This window comes from Syngnathus scovelli, chromosome 9 (genome assembly GCF_024217435.2).
Source record: "Syngnathus scovelli strain Florida chromosome 9, RoL_Ssco_1.2, whole genome shotgun sequence".
In the NCBI taxonomy this organism is placed as follows: domain Eukaryota; kingdom Metazoa; phylum Chordata; class Actinopteri; order Syngnathiformes; family Syngnathidae; genus Syngnathus; species Syngnathus scovelli.
The window spans coordinates 9,845,182-9,862,520 of record NC_090855.1 but is presented as its reverse complement, the minus strand read 5'-3'; the positions used below and the strand labels follow the sequence as shown (position 1 = coordinate 9,862,520).

At 39.3% G+C, this 17,339-nt stretch overlaps 2 long non-coding RNA genes across 9 annotated transcripts in view; one reads left to right on the top strand and one right to left on the bottom strand.

The window, feature by feature from the left end:
* LOC125975044 (uncharacterized) overlaps positions 1–17,339 on the top strand; it is a 37,669-nt gene that overhangs the window by 3,400 nt on the left and 16,930 nt on the right. Inside the window, exon 2 of the long non-coding RNA XR_007483841.1 lies at positions 4,732–4,842. This is a non-coding gene — a long non-coding RNA (uncharacterized lncRNA). The remainder of the gene's footprint in view (positions 1–4,731; positions 4,843–17,339) is intronic.
* LOC125975042 (uncharacterized) overlaps positions 2,362–17,339 on the bottom strand; it is a 43,145-nt gene continuing 28,167 nt past the window's right edge. For 7 of the 8 annotated variants that reach the window (XR_011087393.1, XR_011087392.1, XR_011087391.1 and 4 more), the window contains 2 exons: positions 17,116–17,226; positions 16,661–17,039 (listed from right to left, as the gene is read on the bottom strand). This is a non-coding gene — a long non-coding RNA (uncharacterized lncRNA). Of the gene's footprint in view, positions 3,479–8,981; positions 9,790–16,660; positions 17,040–17,115; positions 17,227–17,339 lie in introns of those variants that run through there. The other variant, XR_007483834.2, reaches the window with a different exon arrangement.

Below are 17,339 nucleotides of genomic sequence, written 5' to 3'. Positions count from 1 at the left end.
ATAAGCCGCACCGGACTATAAGCCGCACGTGCACATGAGTTTTTTACAAAGAAAGACAGTACACAGAAAGCCGTAAAAAACCATAAATATGCCGCGCCGCCATTTAAGCCTCAGGGTTCAAAGTAACCTTCTGAATAAAATGCATTAAAAGTTCACATTCATTACAACTTGTTTTTGGTGAACACAATGCCAGAAGAATTGAATTTAAATGCTGATTGATTGGGTTTTAATACAATGCAGATGGTCTAAACAGCGCCACTGCTTTGTGTAATCTCTGAGTCACATGGCAGAGTATGAAAAAGGGTTTAGAGCCCTTTGACGCAGGTCACCTAGCGTGTATTCCTACTAAAGCTCATAATAGTCACAAGCAACACAGCCAGAATAAGCAGCAGCCATAGTAGTGTTTCAAAATAGTATTTTTGTTGTCGTTTTGTTCTTCAAGATACCGCACAACAGTGGTCCACAGCCTTTTTGCGAGTGTATAAAAGTGATCAAGTCATCACAAAAATCACGAAAAAAAAAAAAACGTATATAAGCCGCACCTGACTATAAGCCGCAGGGTTCAAAATTTTGGAAAAAAGTCGCGGCTTATAGTCCGGAAATTACGGTAGTTACTGTACATGCTGTGCAAACAAGGGAAATCAAACCTCCAGCTGACAAAGCGGTTATTGAGTGACACCGCACCATGAAATGATTTTACTCAGGCCCACGTGCACGCACTCATGAGTGACATGGGTTCATTGTTGTTCAACCGAGGCCATCCAAGTGCCTGACTACACTATAAAGCAATATTTTGTGCATGGCTTTGTCAGATGTTCCTCTGTCTAGCCTCAACGCAATCACGTCTAGACACCTCTATCTTCCTGCTCCATACTTATATTGCACACATCATGTAAAAACTTTTTTAGGAAGTACGAACATGACTCCTTCCCCTCTGCTGCCAGACACTAGTGAAACCAGGAACTAAATGTGGGTCAGCTGCTCAGTTCACTCTCACTCATAGATCAGAGGTTTTCGTTCTCTTTTGTCTTCGCAGTGGATTTAAGAACTTCCAAAAATGATGACATAGGTTTGTTTGCATTCAGCGTCCTTTCTGTTGTTGTAATCAGAATAATAATGGCTTCTTAGATGTTTGTGCAGCTGGAATGGAATCAATTCACACCGAATGCCCACTTACAGTTTTCCAACGAGTAGTGCCCCTTTCGAATCATATAAGATATGCTTCAGCCTTTGCTATGACCCTGAATCAAATCGCCTGTGTATAAAATGTTTACATGGATGGCTAATGGTAAAGTGGGTGTTACCAGAGCCCTGGTTTCACTTTTCCAAATATTGAAGGGCTATGTCAGTCTGAGCAGATATAACATCTGAGAAGATAAAACCTGGACTTGTATCACTTCACTGGTTTCTTTTATATCAAACAAATTGTTTTAGGTTATTCACCTGACATGTTTCGGCGGTTTCTTCCGCCTTCATCAGAGTCTGGACTTGTAGCCCAAATTTGTAATCGCCCTTAGTGTCATTTTTAACCACCAGATACTGGCTGAAGTCGAATGGTTCACCAACTCTTTTGGTAGAAACAAATTAAAATACAATTGGATTGTAAATAGAGCATCATATTATTTATTTTCAAATATTGGCGCACTAAAAGGCTGTAACTGAAATGCAGCCACAAATGTTAAACTAACTCTTTAATAACTTCACGTTTAGTTCAGGCAGCTGAGAGAGTAGGAACCGTTTTATTATTGCTGCAAACTGAGAGATAACGGCATACAGACACGCAGACATGCAAAATATAAATTACTTAACATGAAATAGCTTTACTCGTACGAGGGAGGTGTAGAAGAAAGATTTTTTTAAAGATTTTTGACCGATGGCAGCAAAAAAAGGATTAGGGAACGGCTGATGCTTTGGAAGAAAAAAATCAGCTGAAAACTGAGCTCATATTCAAACTTCTAGTTTATTTGTTATTGCTGTATTCAAATCATTGCTGTATTCAAATCATATTCAAACTGCCAGTTTATTTTTTATTGCTGTATTCAAATCATATGTTAACCTGGTCAAATGTCTGTTTTCTTTTGTTGCTCTCTTTTCATGATGATATTAGTATTAGAAGTAGTATGGTAGTGGAACCTCGGTTGTAATTGAGACGGGACTGGATAAGCAGAATCGCTTCAATGTTTTTCAACAAGTCATGTCAAACAAGATGTGAAATGAAGTTGTAATAAGTGTGTTGCACTTGCCGAAATAAACAAAATCAAATCGCCATGATTAATTTAATCTCTGTGATCTTTGCTATACACTGGCCAACAGCAGATCCAACAGCAAGTACCATGTAAAAAAAAAAAACAGCAGTCCCTGTGAGGTCAGAATCGGAATCACCTTTATTGTCGTTGTACACAGCACAGGTCACACCATTTTATCCGAGTACGGAAATTATAATTTAATGAATAATTTGCCATGCCCTCTCATAAGAGTAAACAATTTATCAGCCAATCATGCACAGGTATAACATCATACAAACCGTTATGTTATACCGGGTTTTTCAAAAATAATGGTGATTACAACTTCTAAAGAAGCTACCATCTACTGTAGCCAAATTCACATCAGATGATCATTCTGTAAATAAGGAAATATTGTGGTCAACATTGCAAAGAAAACAACACGGATTGACACAGTCATGATACTCTTCAAGATTTACTTTACTTATTCTGTTGGTATAGACTACTTCCAAAATATTTGCACACATGGCTGCAGATAACTACAGCAAGTGGGTGTGATCAGCTACATAGTTGCGCATATGTATGATGCTTTCAGTGAAATAGCATGCTGCCCTTGCTTGTCATTTGCCAGCCAGGACCTCAGTGGGATGGGGATTATTTTGAAATGACAGGACACACCAACAAATTGCATCACTTCTGCTTTTGTGGCTGAGGACAATGGGCCACCATATGCCAAAGTGTGAAAATAAATGGAGCTCATTTGTACTGGCACCCAGAGTCCCTGCTACACTCGACCCTGTTGGGGCCACTGTGGCACTGAGGGTGACACAGATGGACGAGCCTACCATCGAGGATTTGTCATTTGGTTAACAGAATCAGATGTGAATATTTGATTATGTATATGTGTAGAGTATTACATCAAAAGTGATGCTGTCTTTCTGTAAAATCAATGTTTCATGTAAGTTTGTGTCATTCTGTTAGTGTGGGTGAAGTGTTTGTGTGTGTAGGCCTTAGATGATAGCAGATGATTAAGGAGTGGCTGCTCTGTTGACATGAGATACTAATGAGGATGAAATGAGAAGGTCAGGGCTCGTCTCCAGGAGGGAGACACAGCATACCCCCACCTTTACCCATGCAACTGCTCCACCCACACCGCCACCTTCCTCTTCGTTCTCTTACCCCCTACATTTCTTCTTCCTCAGGATAGACAGGTCATCCTCCTCTTCATCGGGACAGACCAATACACACAAAAACACCTGTATAGACATTCATGCAGAGACAAACACGAATACACTGAGCCTCATAATTGTGGTAATTAGCAGCTCAACAAGGCTTGCTCAGCATTATAATTCGTGTCTTTTTATAATATATTGCTTTTGTTGCGGATCAAGTCAGTTTAGTAGTGCTGCATGTGACATCTTATTGTATTGATTCAATCAATGGACATTGTTTCACATAACTTGCAAAATATTTCACTTTGTACAAGAAATAGAATCTGGCAAGGATAGCCCCCCCCCCCACACACACACACACACACACACGCACGCACGCTCGTAGTATAGAATATTCTATATTGTTGAGCGTAAGCAAGACCAGAAGAGGTGAGATACACCCTTGATGGGGTGTTTTGTTTTTGGACTGCAAGGGTAATGCAAATTACCAAAGAGAATCCAGGCAAACTCAAATCTTTCTGTTCAAACTGAGATATGATATGAAAATACCACCAGCACACAGTTCGAGTCTAAACACTAGTAGAACTACAAGACAAATGTGATGGTTGTCTAGTGATGCAGCAAAGCGACCTGTGTGAGTGCAAGGGAGCGCTCATTAATGGAGGTGTGTGTGGGTCTCTATCAGCATAGTGAACTGCTGACCCTGACAAGAGGAAGGAAGTGCTGGGCCAGCTGCACTCCATTTTTCATCTCTTGGGTAAATCACAAAAGAAAGAGGAATAGGGTAGGTGGGGGTAGAGGGAGAGGTGGGGAGAGTGGGGCAAGGACTGGGCGCACCAATAAAAAAAAAAGTTAGTCCTATCAAGTGTGGTGAAGTGTTGGATGGAGGCCTCCTAAACCAGGGTCCTTGTGTGTCTGCCTCACCTCGTTAATCAAAGTTTGCGCGGAAACGGTCACACACGCTACACATTTTGTCATTTTCACAGAGGTTCAAAGGAAGATAAGAATCATTTGTTTGCATCCAACAATAATAATTTTGAAATAATTATAACTAACTGTATTATAACTTAACATGTAATACTTTAAACACACACACACATGCACACAGATATGCAGACATCCAAAATAGATACATAAACATTCCCTGTAGTAATCTCATTTTAATTTGGTGCGATTGTGCTGGCCTTCTCTGTCTGATCCCCAGCAAGTGAGCCAGAGGAAAAATGAGCCTGCCAGTGGTTAATTGAGCATACAGATTCCTAATGTGTCAGGTGGTGGCCTTGCAGATGAGCAATGACACTTTTTCTCAATGCATCTTCCTTTGTTTCCTCTTTAAGGCTAATGAAGTCGGCCTTCCAGTTACCACCTGGACGAGAGACTCTGCCACGAGAGACATTTCCGCGTCACAAGGTCCACAACAAGTCATCATTTCACCCACAATACACACGGTATGTCTCATAGATTGCACGCAATGCATGCACATGAATTATTCGGCAGACACTCGTAAAACACACTTTGTCTGAGCCAATGTTTACCGCATATTCATTACTAAAGCCGCAGACCTGTTTATTTTTACTCTCTTAAAACAGCAAGTATCCATTAACCAAAGATATTTTCTTGTGTATCACTTGTCTCGGTTTTTTTCTTCATGCCTGTAGGTCACACACTAATGAGCTTAGCACTGAGGAAACATGGAAGCGATTAGATGCGTTTGGTTGTTTAAAAAAAACTGAATGATAACATTGTACCACATTTATTAAAAGAGAAACAAGACTGTCAAAGGAAGTAAGGCCAACTGGATTACACAGGTTTCATTATATTTGTGTAAACCTTGCGGACCATTGTTGTTTGGCAAAGATCCGAACTTCCTCTCATCGACTTCTTTGTGTCTTTTTCCTGACATCACATGAAAAGAAGTTCTGTGTTCAAGGTGCTCTATTACCATATGTTTGCTCATTGGGGAATGAAGCAGCCAAGAGCTGGACTCTTTGACCTTCACCCAGGTAGAGCAGTGAATACTCCAGGCTCTGCTCACTTGGGTTCATGCCAGGTGAACATAGTAGTCAGCCATCTCAGCCAAGCACGAAGAAGACCCCAGTGCACATTTTGGTGGCAACAATAAATAGGGAGCAGGGAATATAAGTTTTAGAAAAGCAATACAATACAATGAAAAAAAGCTTTGGCGTAACCACATCATTGTGTGTTACCAAAAGAACAGCATACCGTACCTACAGTGACACATGGTGGTGACAACCTCATGCCTTGTGCCGTCAGCTGGAACAAGGACCTTAATCAAGGTATGGATTTATACAAAGTTTCAGATAAAATACCAATTATTAGCACAAAAACTTCAGGCCTCTGGAGGAAAAGTTTTTTTTTCTCAAAAATACATTCTATCTCAGCTGTAGGTAGATGTTCTTGTTTTGAAATTTCGCTTACCTTTTTACTGCTTTAATTTTGTGGGAAGATTAAATATCTACTTAAAAACAACCATGAAATAGCTGCTGTTGCTGACACACAGACCCCCCCCCCCCCCCCCCCCCCCCCCCCCCCCCCCCTCCCCACATGCACGCACACACTCCACGGTCCCTGATTTTGGATGGATAGATGGTTGGGAAAAGAAGGGGGCTGAAATACATAATCTCCTGAAAAGAATGAGGCCCTCTGGGATTTTCTCAATAGTGGCTGAGGAGGGAGAGAAGGCGAGTCCTGGTTTATGTGGGAGGGGCTTAAAACAGGGCTACTTCACACTGTAACCTGAGCTTGAAAGGGACCAATCTGTCAAATAATTAGCTGTTGCCCAGCACAAAGGTTTTATTTGCAGGAATTTCATCAGGCCAGGATTGAATAATATGCTTGTGTATTGTGTGGGGTCATGGGAACGTCATCTCTTACTGGTGGGCCGTAAAAGATGGGTAAATGATAATGAGAAAAGGCTCTAGTGACTCTTGTATTGGTTTCCAGCTTCTTCCACCCTCCCCTCATTTACCCTCAGTCACTCTGTCCATTTCTCACTGCTCATTTTATTGCACAGCTTCATATTGATTGTAAGATTGTACGCTGATTGTTACGTTGATTATGATTATGTATTCATTCACATTGCAAAGAGAAAATAAAATCTATATGATAAATGTATCAACTATGTGAATTAAAAAGTTATAGAAAAAAAATACATTATATTGGTACAAAATCTATACCGAATAAATTCATTAAAATAAATAATACACATTTCAATAAACGAACTAGTAATTAAATCCACCATTATCACCAAACTGCTAAGTCTGTCAAAGGGAAAAAAAGGTAACCATATGCTTTCCTAATTTAAACCCACTTGCTCGGTTGTCTTTTTTGTATGTTGACCCCTAACCTCTGAGAGCAGCCAACCAGGAAGTGTATAGTGTTAAAAGGGATTGATTAGTCTGTAGTCTATAGATGATTGTTTATATCATTCCATAGTGCAGGTTTGACCCCCAGTGACCTCTCTGTGGACCAATCCGCTGAAAACCATGACCTGCATCCATTTGCAACAGCACTAATTAGCTTTGACAGGGTCTCCGTTTGCATCTGGGTTGTAAAATGAAGCCCTGCAGTGCCCTGATTGAGGGAAGACTTGGCCCAGCGACTCCACCATTTGCCTAGCATTTCCTCCTGCCGAATGTCAAACACATTAAACTTAATGTACCAGCAAATCTTACTCAATTATTTGTATGTTGTTGAGGTATGTGCAAGTATATGTTTATGTGTGCGTCTGGTGGGGATAAATGCTGGTCATATGTCAGTGTATGTTCAGCTGTCTGAGCACATTGATGCATGTTGTTGTTTACATGTGAGACTTTGCAATTTTACCGGTAGAGCCACGTGGGGTAAATGCATTCATCCGGTAAGACACTGCACAGGGATGAGGAAAGTTGCTTTTAAGTAGAATAATTGGATTATTGCTTCCTGTGATCTCGCTAATTATAATGAAAGCAAGCTTACAATTTCCCAATTATTATTCCATGCCGACTCCTCTCCTCGTCTAATAAAGAGAAGCACTGATGCAAAACAAAATGCCACAACTCCATTTCCTGCCTATGCCTTTGAGCCATTTAGATATCAGGGGACTATACACTCTTCAAATATTCCTGCCCCGCACCTTCATAACAGACAGTTGTGTGCAAAATAATATCCATATTTTTAAAAATGAGTATAGTTCAAAATCCTCACTATAGCTTTTATTTCCAAGAACACATGCCGCATTGGAAAATGGCATAATCTATTGAGTGAAGTAAAGACAAATTGTGAAGATTGATACAAGCATGTAGCGGTGATGCCAAATCACCAATATTTCTTTCATCAGTCCATGAAACCTGTTGCACTATTTCTTTTTAGGCCTGCAGGTGCATATGGCATATTATAAATTCTTAAGCACACTGAGGGTTTTGTTGATATTGGTTTTGTTATTCGTACCCCCAAAAAAGGGCATTGTCCTCCTGTTGATAGCTTGGCTTCACATAATACCGTAGACATGTAGAAGAAAGTGAAGTGTGGTCCAGTCGCACCGGGATGAAATCACACGACAGTTTATTGGCTCCGTGCAACACAGCTGTGAAGCACTTCTCAAAAACAATGGTTAAGTAGCTAAATATTAACTCAGCAATTCACAGAAATCCAAACTTAAACAGGTTAAAACTCACTATAAGCTACAGCAGGTGTTTTTTTTTCATTACTGCATCAAATAAACAATCATTTATTGTGTGAACAAATAATTTTCATACATCCTGCCCACCTAGCTGCTCCTCCATCAGACACTCCCTCATTCACCTCTCATTCCTGGACTGTTAGTCTTTCAACAAATTCCCCGTATCAAAGTACATCTGATAGTATTTCATCTTGGATTTGAGGATAAGTGAGAGGATTTCAGTTCAAGCTCAGAGCTTAGCATGAAAATGCCGCCCAGAGTGAAAAGCTGACGATTTACACAATGTGGGATCCACCCTCCCCTCTCCACCTCAAACAGACCTTTTTTCCCCTCTTCCGAATAATACTCCCTCACTGTTTCTTTCTCTCCTTCCCTCTTTGCGGCGATTTGTTGATTTAGCTGTGAGTGGCTGCCTAACACAACATTGGCCAACTCCTCAAGGAGCTAAATACAGCTAACCCCAGAGTTATTCTATCACTGGACTCCAAGGGGAGCTCAAAAAGGATGTATTTTAATTAAACAAAACCCGGGGGCTTCAGCATCACTATAACCTTACTGATTTCGGCATGTTGAGATCGAGAAAAAAAATGGGGATGTGTTCAGTGTGCATACAGAAATGTTACGTCAGAAATCAGGCTGAATTGTTTATACACTATACTCAATTGTTCTCGAATATAATTTTACAAATTTGACATCATCTGCATGCACCTTTCTACACATCTTAAATTGCATGCAACAATAGAACAAGCTTCCGGAAAATTAGAAGGCATCATCAACGCTAACCCTAAAAATAAGTTTGAGATTGCAGAACAATATGTACTGAACATACAGCACTTATACATATCCACCACATATAAACACTCACACATACATCCCTGGTCTCATAGGATTCTATAAGTGTGTTACCTTTGAATGGTGATGCACTGGTTAGAACTTCCGCCTCACAGTTCAGAGGAGCAGGGTTCAATTCCTGTGTGGAGTTTGTATGTTCTCCTTGTGCCAGCGTGGGTTTCCTCTGGGTATGCCGGTTTTCTCCTTCGTTCCAAAAACATGCGTGTTAGGCCGATTAACTACTCCAAATTGTATGTATGTGTGAGTGAGTGTGAATGGTTGTCAATGTGTGCCCTGTGATTGGCTGGCAACCAGTTCAGAGTGTCCCCTGCCTCCTGCCCGTCAGCTGGGATAAGCTCCAGCACGCCACAACCTTTGTAAGGATAAAGTGGTTCAGAAAAGGGATGGATGGATGGATGGATGGATGGATGGATGGATGGATGGATGGATGGATGGATGGATGGATGGATGGATGGATGGATGGATGGATGGATGGATGGATGGATGGATGGATGGATGGATGGATGGATGGATGGATGGATGGATGGATGGATGGAAACATTTACCTTTTCATTGTATTAATTTTCTGAACATACTAGTACGATTAACTGGCAAAACGACGGAGGTCTGGAAATGCCAATGTAGCGTAAACTTTTTTATCTGGGATATGTCGATTAAACATACTGCAACGTAATTTGAATGCACTGTGATTATACAGTATTCTAAGAAAAAAATCACATGCCTTTGCCATCTTGGGGTGGCTGACTCTTCGGTAGAGGAGGTTGTCGGGTAACCGGAGGATCCACTGTTTGATCCCTGAATCCTGTTTTGTGGTGTCCTTAGGCAAGACACTATAAACACCTTTCCTCCATGTTGCCTGTGGCTACAAACATAGTGTAGCAGTTGTAGTAGTAATATTATCATATCTTATTTCTCATAACATCAAGGTAAATCTTTTTGAGTATGCTTGGTAATTATTTTTGATAATGTATTTTTTTTCTTTTAGAGAAATGGCACGGTAAATGGTTACCCTTAAAATGAAGTGGCCTTTTTACTGATATAGAATGTAGCATACGTACTGCAGCAAACATGTCTAATAGACTCTAATAACAGGTGAAGGGCTTGGGCTACCTGCACCACAATAAGACACTCAACACTCTCTCTCTTTCTTGCTCTCACACTCACACACACTTTCTGGAGCGCAGGTTAACCCTGGAAATAAAAAATAAAAGCAATACATTGAGAACATGAGGGGAATCCAGAATGCCAGTTGCTGGTAGGAAAGATGGATTGCCTGAATTCTCCACCAATCACCAAACAACACATCGGCTGCAGCATTGATTGATGAAGTATTTAAGTCGTCAATCTCCCATCACCTTCTTTTCTTCTCTCTCTTTCTCACAAATGGCTGGAGAAAAGCTATGCTGTGTCTGCAAATTACAAGAACTCTGACCCATCAGACACTTGGGGGATGTCCAGCTTCTCTGTTTTGAGGTGTTAAATAAGAACAGTTGCTATCCAGTTTAGTCATGTAAAAAAGGACGACTTGGTTCAAACAGAATGACTGTAATCTGAATTTTAACTTGTTGGTCAAACACGGGGTTAAGGTTTATGTAATTGGTGGTAGATTTGAGTGTATTATTTCAGTGTATGTACTGAAGTTCAACCCACACAGGCCAACATTCAGTAACAAGTCTCTGTGTATATAACCCAATAATATTGATTAGAAATCATCATTAATAAAAATATATTGATAAAAATGGAATGTTAGCCCTCACCTCTGACCTTATTTGTAGACCTTTTTGTACTCGATGATGTATTCAATATCATAATCATGCTTGAGTACACTTTGCTTGAAAAGATTGATTTGAGTGTGCAAATAAGCAGAGAGGTGGAAAAAAAAAATCACACCTGCATTATATTGTGTTGACAGTGCATCGGAGAGTAAACACATCACCAAGCTCCTCTGGAGTTATGGAGATACCATTGATCCAGCAGTTAACCCATTTTCCCGCATTGGTACAGCACAAAGCCCCTTCCCCCGCCCACCTCATCCATTGTGTCCTTCCACTAATATGATACCCCCCGAAGGTTCTCCAAAGACCTCATTTCTAATCAATGCGTGTGGTTGGTGGGATCATCCTGTCTCTGCAAATTAATGACTTCACTTTTTTTCCCGTGGTTTCATTCCATCGATTTGTTTTATTAGCCCATTGATCTCCATGCACCCACCATTACCCTGCAGCTCTCAAGCCAACACTCTGCTTTCTGTTTGTTGACTGTATAGAACCAAATATCTGAAAAGGTATGCACTTTCTTTTGTAAACTGAGGTTTGAGTTATGAGCTTTGCTGATTTATTGTTCTTTATCATACATATTTTGATCATAGTGCTTTAAACTCATTATTAGGTCAAAGATTCCAAACACATCTTGATGTTTTTCATGTTCATTTTTACTTGAATTGTCATGGTTTTATTCATACCGACATTGAACTCGCCAGATGGTGGTCTTATTAACAGCCATATCTAACTCTCTCCCCTTTAATTCCCTTTGAGATGTGAACAAAGGGATAGGAAGTGCTTTACTCTGACAAGTCAGACTTCACTTCACAAGAGGAATTACTGCTTTTCATTTTCTGTCAGTGGAGCGTTTTAGTGAGGTGCCCCACTACTAGCGTAACGATGAACTTTCTCACTTGTTTATGACTTGAACCATGCACAAAGGCTTCATTCACAGTTGTTGAATATGAAAAAAAAAAGAAAAGTGGCATGTGTATGAGCATTTCATATTATTGATGCAGAAATAGTTACTGCAGAATTGCCTTGGACAAAACAATGTGTACAAGAGCAATTAAAAAAAAAACAGACCTAAAAAAAAAAAACAGCAATTCCAAATTCTGTCTGGTTGTGTTATCCTTGTGGGCATAAAATTCCAATTGCATTTGAATTAGATTTACTTTATATTTGCATCATCAGGTATGCATTTTCCTTCATCAGGCTGCATCTCTCTGCTGACACACACATACGTAGGCAAAATTGTTGGTAGCCTTCTGTTAAACAAACAAACAAAAAAACTCACAATGGTTACTGAAATAACTTGAAATTGACAACACTGCAATTTACTGTAATGCATATTGACAAGCCACAATGCTTCTGGGGCAATGTTTGGCAAGATGAGACAAAACTGGAGCTTTCTGACAAGTCGCAACAGCTACAGATGCAAATTTGCTGCATACGAATGGAAAAACAAACTAATACTGTGAAAAACTAAGTGTTGAGTCAGTGCAGAGTGCAATGATACGTATCTAAGGATTATCAAGGCATGCTGCCCAATGGAAAAAAAATCTTGATCTTGGCCACATCTTGTTGGTCCTTGAAAAAGAATACAATTTTAAAACACAAAGCTAAAAACAACCAAGAACGACCACGAAAATTGTATCAGATGTATTGTGGCTCTCTCCTAACTCGGATCGACAGTAGGATATCCAATTAAACTGTGGAAGGAGCTGAAAATTTGGACTTTCAGCATTTCTGGGTGTTTTGGCTATTCAGGCTGCAGTCGCATTGCAAAAAAATCTGATCTAGGACCACATATGAAAACGAACCAACGTCGGATTTGAAATAATCGGAATTGGGTTGTTCAAGCCATCATTTAAAAAAGAAAGATGAAGGTCGTATATGGGCAAAAAAGTCCAATCTAGGTCACATTTGCCTGTGGTGTGGATGTAATTTTTAGAAAATATTATCTAGTGGCATCTTTCTGTGTGACTAGCTGGAATGAAAAAAGTGGACCTTTAACCTAAAAGTGTTAGGAATGGTGAACCATTCATTTGGTATGGAACACATATCTCACCTGTAATAATGGACATTATTTTCAGTTAGAAAAGAATAGGCTTCAGGTAAGCAGCATAATATTGTCTGTAGAAAATGTTGAGATTTTTTCAAAACTGACAACAATCACAAAAGGTTTGAAAATAATAATTTGAACCAAGTGTTCAAAAAACAGTCAATTATTGTTCAAATTAAATACATTATTCTAAAACAATGATGAGTGATCAAACCAGCTACAATAAAGTCAGTTGGGATAGCATCAAACTCATCTGTGGCTCGCAACAGGATAAATGAATGAACAAATCGACTAGAAATGGATTTGACAGTAGTAAATCCTATGTACTGTCGTCGTGTCGCTTTGTGAAAATGATCATAGGACAACACAGCTTATCAGAGGGGTGAACCACTTTTCACAACACAGAATCCTTTTGGGGCTTCTGGCACCATTTCCCAGCCCTTTCATCTGGCTCCCTGATGGTCCGGCTATTACTGTACTAACCCTGTGTTTGAGAGGATACCCTGTGCCTGTATAGGCCTAGAGCTGCTGAGATCTGGGAACACTGGCACAATCAAACAGCAGTGGGTTATTAGATGTACACTCAAGAACAAATGTGGCAAACATTAGATACAACAAGGTTCTTCCACATATGAATAAGTTAGTGGTTAAAAAGCAACAAACGTAGTTAAGATACAAGTTGCAGTAATTATTCTAAAGGCATCTTCCAAGATCTAAAGCCTAAAAAAAAGAGTTAAATTAACTTAGCCATCTCAGCATATTTTTTTAATTCTATGATTTCTATTATTTGCAGAAACTTAAATGCAAAACAATAAGTTAATGTCGCATTGTTTGTAAAAAGAAAAATAACAATAAAAATAAACAGTATACAAATGTATAAAATAATAAAGAACTAGCATCTCCTACATTTCTGGGATAAAAAAAAAACAAAGGCGATATCAGGAACTTGTGTATCATGTTATGATTAAAACTAAAGTTAATCTTTCTGAATGCTTTTACATGTGCCACATGGAGTTTTCTTAGTTGTGAGAAACATGACCGCATCAGTTTCTCATGTAAAAGAAACACGATGTCAGGCCCCATTCTACTTTTGTGGTGAAAGGTGACATAACCCATAATTCCACACCAACCACAATGTTCTTTGATCAGATATTCCTCTGCGATACTGGGAAGGAAATTCACATGACATAAAAGAAACTAATGATGGAGCGTAGCTTTCTAGAGCTTTAATTGTGTAATAAAAAAAAACTTTGATTTGATTGTCAGACTGAATAAAAACATAAAAATGTAAACGTAACACAAATATTACTGTTAAAAAAATAAATAGTAGTCCCCTTCTAACTGTAGACGAGCAGTGAGCTTGTGATTGGTTGAAGTTTAAAGGTATGGCCCCTAGTGTGCCAGGTAAGCAAATACAGATTTTTTTAGATGGCAACTTTTGCAACCATGTGCTAATATACAATATAATGCCACATTAAAAACTGTTAATTTCCATCGTGTACCACAAATCTAGGGATCATATGGAAAGGGAAGCAGTGAAAAAAAATAAGAGTCTGCTTTTAGTTGTCAGGACAAAAAGAAATAAATAACAGAGTCCACATTAGCATAAATAGGAACACAAAAGAGGGAAAAAGGCGATGAGGAACAAGACACAAAATAACACTGTCAACAGGACCCCTGGTGAGGAATTCCTATTTCATATATTTAATTATCCCTGTCAAATGGAAAAGAAGTGAGACAAAGCTGTCTTTGTTCTCCCTCTTCATTCCCCGCATGTCTGCCAATTAATTTCAGCATGTGAATATGACTAATTGTCTCTTTGCAACCACATAAATAATCATTTTGGTCTATGCTGGAGAGGGGGTGGTATGTTGACGTGCCAATTTATGATATTTTAGCACAATGGAACGGGCGCAATTCAGGTGATCATGTTAGCAGAGTGATGTTTTGTAGCCATTGCCCTCTGCCCCTGTCTTGTAGTGAGCACAATGCTGCTGTACTTTCCCTCTTTTGTAAACAAGAGCATTTGGAAATGTTCTTTGTTAGGAGTGGCGATATTAGCATCATAATTAGACAGAGAGATTTCAGTGATGGCATTAAATGCATATTCATGTTTTTTGTATGGGGATTAATAGAAAAACATCTATGAAACCCAAAGAATCAATCCTTGCAGATTGCTTTAGATCATGTACAACGTTAGATGGTTTTAATGAAAGGTTCTCACACTTGAATGAAAATGGTTGTTGCAAAAAAACACTACTTTTCATCTACACTTGAGCGTTTTTACCCTCACAACAAACATCTTTAGAACAATATTGCACTGAGGCTTCTTGATTGATTGATTATATATTAATTTAATGATTGTATACCTACTTAGTATTGTATTCACTTCAAGAGGCCTTGTCTTCTCCTTTGTCTGGAAGGTCAAACATGCACTCTGACTGAAAAGATGCTACCATTATTTATTCACATGGCAATAACAAGCACTCAAGAAAGGATCGAGCCAATGATGTCTCTTTTATTTGAACAATTTCTGCCAAACATTAGCATAATGTGCTCTGTTTTGGTACACAGCACAAACTATTATCCTGTTTTTCGTGCCGACGCAAGCCCTGATTTCATTGACATGCATCTAGCGCACTTGACAGTTCGGTGGCTGAAAGTTAACCAAACATTATGCCGGCTTGAACCACATCTAGTGTAATACGGAGTGTAATATTATGACTGAGCTGCAGGCAGAGAGATTCTGAACTGCGTGGTCAATGTCATCATATTTCAATCATAAATATGACAACAGCGTGCATACAACCTTTTGTATTACTGTATAATCAATTCACTAAACGCATTATTTTTATCATCTTGATTGAATATGCTTAAATTCATTACACTGCTGTGGCACAGCCATGGAAAGTAAGGGTAGTGAGGTTGGGCATACATGGACACGTACGATCAGGGTGGAAGACTCTCTAAATGCCCACTTCACTAATTTGTGGTCTTCCAAGCCAACCTTATTTTTAAAATCTCCTTGCATTGTATTATAGACTTCATTTACGCGCCTCGACCGGCAATGGAATTTGAGCAAATTAGTTTTTTCTCCTGCCATGTGAAGGACATCAAGCATCTTACCTGATATTAGGTAAATAAAAATGTTAATCAAAATAAAATGTTATCCAATTTAAATTTTTCAAACAGGGCAACTTTTCCCAAATTACAGCTTTGCATATTTTGGTATTTTTTGACTTCATAAGGTTTGCTATATGAGAGCCTGAAACTGAAAAATGTTGGAACATGCCGCTTCAATTCAAGAGTTCTCAAAACTTTCCACCTATGTACATTTTCATTTTGTCTCAACAGTCAAGTGTCCAGAAAACACCATAAGAAAAGGAGTTAAAAAAAATAAATTTGCATTTGGTTTATAAATAGCTCCAGGACAAGGGCTGTTAAGTTTGAAATTAACATGTAAACAGTTGGAAAGTCTGCCCTGCTACCCCCTATCCCTTCCCTTAGCCCCTCCTTTGCTGAATCTCTTTTAGTGCCTTGATAAATATACATACAGCCTCACACAAAGACCGTCTTGTTCCTTTAAATGGGATACTTTTTAATGGAGACATATATTTCCAGGATTATATCAGCATTCACTTGCAAATGTCTAGTTTTAATACTCCAGTTGAGGCAGTCTATGAATAAGCGTATCATCTGAATGCAAGGAACACCTGGTCCTGAGGGCTGGGCTATGAGAGGGCTTCAAGCTGACCTGGTAACAGTGCCAAGACTTCACTTGTTCCCAGCCATTCACATTCTCCCGACATAGTCCCATGCTGCAGACTGTGTACATGTAACTATGCTACCATTTGGCATAGCCAAATGGGACGTTGTGACGGTTGCACAAAAAGGACAAGATACAAATATGAATTAAACAGGACATTTTATACAGTTCACACATATTCAAACCAAGGACAGCTTAGTTAGTGTCATATGGAAAATAATATGTGCATAGAACATTACTTTTTTCAACGTACGTGTCAGGCTTACTGGTGGAAGTGATACGAGCTCAGAGTTCAGAACTGTAACGAGGAAAACAATTAAGTTGCAGAGAGTTTTTTTTACTTACTTGGCAGCATTAGAAGACTGAGGAGGGGAGAAAGAGTTGTACTATTTGGAGGCAGAGGAGGAGAGAGGAAGGGGCACATGGTCTATTCGTATGCACCCCACATCCACTCGACACACAATCAGGCCTGTATTGCGTTTTGCAAATTTATACCCAGGATGTTGGTTTAGAGTGTTTCCCTGGAAAAAAAGAGAAGGACTTTTTTTTCAAGTGTCTGCTTTCATGACCAAGAGTGATTGAGGCACACAAACAAACCTTTGTTCCGAAGCTCACAGATGCAAAGCATGAGCGCGGACTTTTTGTGTTCCACCCCAACTCGCACTTGCACATTTTTTATATATGCTCTGAAGTTAAAAGAAGAGAAATCTGAAAAAAAAAAAAAAAAAGTGATGCATTTACACATGAATTTGCATGAATAAATCTTGGTTCCCGGGTTTCCCACTTAAAAGGAGATCTCAAACGAATATATAAAAATAAGG